General features: G+C 39.3%; 1 pseudogene; it reads right to left on the reverse strand.

The window, feature by feature from the left end:
- Window positions 1-7,165: 7,165 nt before the first annotated feature.
- Window positions 7,166-8,154, reverse strand: LOC124960005 (olfactory receptor 52E5-like; annotated as a pseudogene).
- Window positions 8,155-8,567: the final 413 nt, after the last annotated feature.

The following is an 8,567-nucleotide window of genomic DNA, read 5'->3' on the forward strand; positions in this document are numbered from 1 at the left end:
GACAAGCAGGCAGATGGAAAAAGAAAGTGTTTTTCTTTCTTTCTGAATTCTCCCCTGGTATTCCACCCTATGTCGACTGTGTGCAGCAGTTGGCCTCCTGGGTACAGATCTTACATACTTATCCATATGTGTTCGTGCACATTCAGCCCCTTCTGTGGATTCCGTGAACTCATTCACAAGTTCTGTGGGAGTCTCACAAATGCTCATTGGATAGGTACTGCCTACCCCAGTGAGTGAATCCAAGTTAACTCACCATGGCATTTATCATAAAATTTTAATGATAAAAATGCAAGAGAAATTTTTGTGTATGCTGGAAGTTATTTAATAGAAATGTTTTAATTTTATGAAGTCGAATCCTATTTTTTATCAAATGCAATGACAATCTACTCTTGATCCCGTCAGCTTACTTTTCATCTCTGGAAGTTCACCTTGATTCTTTGAATGTCTTCTACAACTCTACTTAATTTTTTTTTAATATAGGGGACTCAAAATATTAATAGTTTATAAATTCTTATTTTCTAATTCTAAAACCATTGCTAATTTTGATTGATTAATTCCCTTCCTTACCCTATTTTTGGTTTTATTTTCTGCTTATATTCATATTTAGAAAATTTTTACTGGACATCATACATTTTGGATTTTGCTTTGTTAGATGCTGTATTTTACATATTTCAAGTTTTAAAATATTCTTATGCTTTCCTGTGAATGCAGGCAAGTTACTTGGAAAGAATTTAACCCTTTTGGACTTTGTTAGGAGGGACCAGAACAAATTTTGTTCTAAGACTTGTTTTGATTCACAACTGAGGAAACAGTCCTTTGAGAATTCTGTTCCAAGCCCCATGAATTATAATTTTTTTCTTTTCTGACTGATGGAAGAGGTATTTTCTCAGGCTGTATGGGAGAGCTGGATTTTGCTTTCCTAGTCCTTAGGGTATCCTCGTTTCTCCCCCTACCTCCTGTAAGCTTCCTCACATGCTTTCACTTATCACTTGAGGAACCTCTGCACATGTTCAACATTCGGTGTACACCTTTTTCTTCTCCAGAACTCTGCCCTATGAGTGTAGCTTTATTAGTCTTTATGTGCTTCCAACTAGAACTCTCCAATTCAGGGACTCCACTGCATGCCACCCAGGGTCCATCCCTCCTCCTTCACTGTATCCTGGGAACTCCGTCAAGGCAGGAAACTAGGACAATGGTCTCTCTTGTTGCCCACACCCCAGGGTTCCCTGCGCTTACTTATCTGATGTTTTGTGTATTAGAAACCATTACTCAGTACATTTCGCTCAGTTTTGATTCCTTGGTTTCAGTTAGGAAGGTGAATTCAGTTCCTTTTATTCCATCTTGGCTGCAAGCTAGTTTATGGGAATGTTAAACTTTAACTTTACCTTTATCATCATTTCTTGTGGTTGATCTAAAAAGATGACCCCAGAGTAGCATGCCAGTCAGGATTCCATTCCTTGTAGGATTCCATTACCTTGAATCTGGAAGGTGAAAAGGGTTCATTGAAACTGGTTCAGTGAGTGGAATCCCAGCTCTGAAACCAGTCTTCTGCTCTGCACACATTATTCCAAGAGAACCTGGTCCCTAGAACATTGAGTTTCCTGCAGAGAAACATGGACTACAGTTTGGGGATCCAAAGCTCCTTCCACCTCTGCTTCTGCTGTTTCTGGGGTGAGGTGGGCAACACAGCATACGGTGGACTCTATTTCATCCTCATGTCCTTTCCCCTTCTGTCTTTTGCCTTTTTGATCCTCTTGATCCTAACTGCGTAATTTCTCCCAGGCACATTGTTTCAGCTTCGTTTATTTCTTCTGTTTTCCCACATTCTTTAAAAGCAAGATTCATAGAGTGAAGTTCTAGGCCCCATGGCATCTACTGTTGATGGAATGACCAATATGACTTCTTTACTCATCAGTCTGCCTCCTGGGTTGGAATGGCTCAAAATAGCAAAATGGCTAGGCAGATGCCTTCCTCTGCTGAGGCTTCTCCACATGACTAACTTGGGCTCCTTCACAGCAGAGCCGCCTCAGCGTACTTAGACTATCTCTCTAGCCAAGGCCTCTTCCCTACTTGCCTTCAAGACCCCATCCTCAGCCTTCAACCACACAACTTCCCCAGTTGCAAACCCCACTCTCATCCCACCACAATCCCTGTTGTAGGCAGGTGTCTAGCATCATAGTGGTGACTTGGTGCCTTCATCTCTCCATGCTGCCAGACTCTTCCAGGCAAAAATATTCCTGAATCTGACTGAATATTCTATACTTTGCATGTCAGAAAGGAGAAATTATGCTTAAATTCAGCTTTTTCTGCTTCTCCAGGGAAAGGTATTCTTGCTGACCTTGAAGAGGCTGAAGAATCAGGATTCCAGCTTTTTTTTATTCTTGGGGGAGAAAGCTTTCCTCTTCACTCTTTATGTCCTATCCTTCAAAAAGCAGTCACTAGTGCCACTGAAGTCTTAGGGAGAGTCTGAGTGGATCACCTTGCACTAGTTGAATGAGGAGGATGTGATACTTAGGAAATAAAAATATGTGAGTATTTACACAAAAGCAAAACTTTAAGTCAAGAAGGTTCTAGTGCAAACGTCTGTGGGTACCAAGTTCCAATTTTCCAAAAAAATTGGATAAGGAGTAGGCACAATGCATAGAAATGCAACCATGTAAATTCCTATACTGGTAACTCATAGTAATTGTAATACATTCCAAGAAGCTTCTGAATTTTCCAATACCTGTCAAAATAGAATCACTGGAATGAAATTTACAAGGAATCCTGTTTTTGCTCTTGTGACATGTTTTTTAAGCAAGCCACAAGATTTGTTGCAAGAGCAAATGAAACCAGTAACAGACTTTTAGTATTAGGAATGGAATCCTGACTGGCATGCTAACAAGATTAGGAGTCCTAATCTTGTTCTTTATATGGCCTTGATGTGTTCCTCTCTTTTCTATTTGCTCCCTTCTCCCCTCATTATCACCTCCAGTTACCCCTTGTGTCCACATGTCTATATTAGACATTTTATTTGATCCCCCACTTGTATGTGCATCCAGAAAGACTACTTATTCTTATCTTTTCCATAATTTACTCCATTAGTAACTTGCAGATAAAATATATGGCTGAAATTGTGGTAATATTTTTTTTTTTTCTGACTCTGTTCCTTCCTCGTGGTCAAGAATCCAAGGCAGGACAGAATTTTCTCCCATGTCTGCCATTTAACAAGTTGCATAAGTTGTTGGCATCTTATATTTCTTATTTGTTTATTTTTTATAAGAAATAAATGTGATCATTTTTGGAAAGCACTTGGTAGTTCTTATGATGTTGTAATTATTGTTATTATTACTACCAATACTATACAATAGGCTTCCCAGTAATTTGGGGGGGGGGATTCTAATGAGCAATAACTAAATCTTTGCTCCTATTCAGTTTGGAGCCTGTTATATAGAATTACTCGAGATCTTTATCTCAAATCAGTGCCCAGGATTTGGAGCAGAGATACATATAATGGCTGGTTTTGTGCTTATTTTATAAAAAAACAATTTCCTTTGTTCATAGCATCTTAAAAAATAGTTGCCTGTGGGCCTCTGATTGTAGTCCAGGCTCATTTCTTGTAGAACATTGCCTACCTCTTGGAAATTATCCTCTCATTCCCCTCAAAGTCAATTGTACACATGGTACGTAGTTAACATTTAAAGCCAGACATTCCACAATCTATCTATTTTCTTTGGGTTTTGTAATAAGAATAAACTTAATTTAAAACAATTTGTATACAAATAAAAACCACAATTAAATATCATCTCACTCCAATTAGAATGAATTAACAAAAAGATTAAAAGTAACAAACTCAGTCAAGAATGCAGAGAAAAGGAATCTCTCTTAACCCAGTTGATGGGAATGTAACTTAGTAGAGGCATTATAGAAAACAGTTTGGAAATTCCTCAGAAAATTACCACAGGATTCAATAACTCCACTACTGGGTACATATCCAAAGGAGAAGAAATCTGTATCTGTATGAGATATTTGCACTCACATGTTTATTGCAATACTATTCATGATGTAAGGCATGGAATCAACAGAAATGTTCATGGATGAGTGGAGGGATACAGCAAATGTGATATAAATACACAAAGGAATATTATTCAGCCATTAAAATACTGAAATTCTATCATTTGCAGCAACTGGAGGAATAATATTAAGTGAAATAAACCAGGTACAGAAAGACATATATTATATGCTCTTCCTTATATGTGAAGATAAAAAATGTTGACCTAATAGAAATAGAGAGTAGAAAGTGGAATAGTGCTTAGTAGAGACTGGGAAGGGTGGAGACTGGGGAAGATGGATAGAGAATAAATAAAAAGTACAGGTGTCCAATTGTATAAAAGAATGCTGTCAAATGATCTCCAGCAGAGTAAGGTAACTATGGTGACAACATTTAATTGTATATTAAAAACAGCTAGTAGGGAAGATAGTGAATGTTCCCAACACAAAGAAATGATAAATGAGATTATAGATATATCAGTTACCCTGATCTGATCATTAGAAAATATAAACTTGTATTGAAATATCACATTTTAATCCAAAAACATGTAAAATTGAGGTGGTATATAAAAATTAAAATTAGAGTTAATAAAAATAAGGCAAATTGATTTTTCAAGTTTATAATTTTGTCTACATTTGTTGTGCCCAAAGGCTCGAGACCCCACAAAGACCACCAGAGACCACGATCAATGCAAGCAGCAAAGAGTCATTTATTAGCAAGCTCGAGCCTGGTCCTCTGCGTCCTTAACCGGTGACGCTAAGAGAGGCCCCGAGCCCTCGTTAGCAGGGTTTTTATAATGAAAGGCAAGCAGTTTTACAGTGTTCTTTTAATTGGTTAACATTTGAACAGCTAAACATTAGTCCTCCTCTGGTTGGGTCCGGCCAATCTATTTGATTCTCATTGGGTCCTGCCAGAACTGAACGGTCCTAGTGGAAGAAGGGAGGAGGGAAGGGGTGAACTATGCAGGAGATGAGTCGGGGCTAAAAGCCCTGCTCCCGTCCTTGACAAATAAGGTCTCCAGGCAACCGCACATTCCTCGGACAAATATCTCTTAAGAACCTTGGAAAGCACAGGGGCCCAGCAGTCCTGTTTGTCCTTGAGACAGTTAGCAGCACAGATACCACCCTGCTCTCAACACATTTGCATGAGGGGTTAACCTATGTATCTTTTTCTCCTGAAAATTTCTTAGTTTCATTCTTCTTTTTTCTTCTTTTTTATCTGATTTTGCCATAAGGATGATGTTAGTTTTTGAAACTGAGTTCGAAAATTTTCTAATTTTTTATTTCTGTGGAACAGCTAATGTAGTATAGGAAACTCAAATTATGTTGTATACATGTGTGAATATGCCACAATGAAACCTACTCTTTGGTGTAATTAATATGTAACAAACAATTAAAAAAAGCAAAGGTATATTGGCATGCTATTTTATTTGGAAGACAATATGAAATGACTCTTCTGTCATCTTCATTCTTTGTCGGGGTGCCCGGGACCCCTGGCCCTAGGTGTGGTAAGGCTAAGATGGCGCTTGGCAGGCTGCCAGTATGGTTGGCTTTTGCACAAACAACTGACATCATTTTGAGGAAGTTCCAGGGATTGGTTGAGTTCCCTCGTGGACAGTGCATGATCACTGCATGTCTGCATTTACTGCCTGTATCTGTTCATGCTCTCCCCTCGTGCTCAAATGCTGATTGGTTACAGTAATGTTTATATTGGAGTGTAAGTTCCTCAAAAGAAGAGAACAAAGAAAGAACTGAGAGGAAGGGGGTGCGCGCAATAAAAAGGCTGAAAAGAACCAGGTGTCGTGTCTCTCTGCGGGCGGGGAGCGCAACAATTCTTTGTTCTGTTATCTGTCTAATCTTTTGAGCTCTTCTTTCTGTTATTTCAAAATTTCCATTTAGAAAATGTGGGGCTAGGGATGAGACCTTGCCTGAGATGTGTGAAGCCCTGGGTTTGATCCCCAGCACTGAAAATGATAATATTTCCTGGATATTTTTTTCCTGTCTTTTTATAAGTTTCCATTTCTTCAAACTTTACTTTTCCTCTTTCTGTTTACATTACTGTCTCTTAGCCCCATTCTCTGTGTATTCCTGCTCAACCTACCCTGAGTTTCAACCAGGATCTTATTTCCAATTAGAAGTCAGTTTCATGTTTTTGCAGCTCCTAGAATCCCCAAACAAATCAATGGTTTTATTAAGCTGTCACACCATAGTGAGAGTTACTTTATGTTCTTGTAGCAGCCACGATTAGAGTCTCTTTCGAAGCTCATCTCATCAAGGACTGTGAGATGAGGGTTTTCTCTGAGCCCTCAAGCCCAGATAGAGCCCCCTAAACTCTTGAGGCCTGCAAGCCCCTGACTGAGAGTCTCTCGGAGGTAAGGACTGGGAGGTCCACAAAGACCCCTGTGCTAGACTAGGGACTGTGCACTAGTGTTGGATTTAGTAAGTCAAGTCTAGAAGGAATGCTAGAAGGAAGGAACACTACACTAGTAGGTTATCTTTTTCTCAAATCATCTAATGTTTTGCAAGTTGCGAAGATGTTCACTACAGTATTCTTAAGTTCATAGTACCAAATTGCAATTGTTTTGTAACATTTTATGGACAGGTATGTTGATGCTTAAAGAGTTTTAAGTGTAATTCTCAGGTCAACCTTCTAGATAAGACCAGAGCCTAAATTTAAATGTGTATTTTATGAATCTCAGGTAATTTCTTTGGCCACTGTATTCTGATTGGTTTTCATGAAATCCCACATCATTTTTCTACTCATGAACTTGAGCTCCTGACATGTGAATGGAGAAGAATCTGCATGTGGATGGAAGTTATTCAAGGTATGTGTTGGTGCAACATGTGTTTGTAAAACCTCTTTCTCCCTTCAGGAATTCTGAGATATCAGTAGGTTTAAATATGAGCATTATTTTGTTTTTCATGGACTAGAGTAAAGAGGTTGTTGTGGAATCTCTGTTATATGCCTGGTGTACTGGAATTATGAGCCATGGAGGGACACATAATATGATTGGCTTGTGTGGGAATATCAGAGGAGTTAAACAAAATTTTTTTAAATTTATTTTTGATCTCATTATTGATTTATTATGGAAGTTGAACAAAAATATTTCTAATTTTTATCTCTGGTGGGATCTCTTTATTGCCTTATGGGACTACTGTGGAAGGTCCTCTTGGGGTTAAATGTCAATGGTTTTTAGTATTTAGCATCCTTAGTACTTGCTCTCTTATCTGTTTTGTCCTGACCCCATAGATCCCAGGGTTAAGGGCAGGGGGAACAACCACATAGAGATTTTTCAAAAGTATGTGAATATAGTGAGGGATATTGTGGCCAAAGCGGTGTGTCATGAATGAAAAGTGGGCTGGCAGGTAGAAGGCCAACATGACACAGACGTGGGAGCCGCAGGTGCTGAGTGCCTTCATCCGGGTATCCCAGGACGGGAGATGGAAGACAGCTTGGAGAATTCGCAGATAGGAAAATCCAATCACAGAAAGGTCAATGTATCCCACTGAGAAAGCAATTAAGCCATAAATAGCATTGACCCTAATACTGGCACAAGCTAACTTTGCCAAACCCATGTGTTCACAGTAGGTATGGGGGATAATCCGGACACCACAGAAAGGTAATCTCAGGATAAGAAATATGAACGGAATCATGAACACCAAAGTCCTGATGATGATGTCTATGCCCAGAATGGCTACCACCTTGTGGGTTAGGATCATGCTGTATCTCAGGGGGTTTCAGATGGCAATATAGCGATCTATGGCCATGACTGTCAGCACCACAGATTCCAGGCCTGTGCATATGTGGATGGTGTCCATCTGTGTGATGCAGGCACCAAACACAATCTCTCTGAGGTTGAACCAGAAAATGCCCAGCATCTTGGGGATGGTGGCTGTGGACAAGCCCAGATCAGTGCAGGCCAACATGGCCAGGAAGTAGAACATTGGTTGGTGGAGGCTGTGCTCAGTCTGAATCACAAACAGGATAATGATGTTCCCCAGGAGGGCTATTAGGTACACTGCCAAAAAGGGGAAGCGGATCCAGATGTGCACATCTTCCAACCCTGGGATGCCCATCAGAAGAAAGGAGGAAAGGTGGAGCCGTGTGTTGTTGATAAGAAGCATGTTGGTGGCAACTGGCTATAGACACATTTCTGACGGGAGTTTTCTTGCTTCCAGTGACAGACCCTGACTTCCGTCATAGCATGTTGCTTATTTCTTGGAGAAACAGAAAATCCATTCTTTAATTCCACAACACAGTAGAGGAGACCTAGAAAGGGAATATCAAGTACAGTTAACAGAAACTTTCACTTTGAAATATTTCTCTCATGTTTATAGAAAATCATGTGGAAAATTTATAAATATCACAATAATCCTGAATTTTTCATGTCTTTTTTCCCTTCAGACACTCTGGAAGAAACTGCATATGGTATTCAATTAGCAAATATTCACTGTTAATTTTAATTATTAATGAGGATGTAAAGAATAACTGAGAATGTTGTGTGTGTGTGTATAATATCATCAGACTGTGACACTGT

The sequence above is a fragment of the Sciurus carolinensis genome, chromosome 11 (assembly GCF_902686445.1).
Source record: "Sciurus carolinensis chromosome 11, mSciCar1.2, whole genome shotgun sequence".
Taxonomy (NCBI): domain Eukaryota; kingdom Metazoa; phylum Chordata; class Mammalia; order Rodentia; family Sciuridae; genus Sciurus; species Sciurus carolinensis.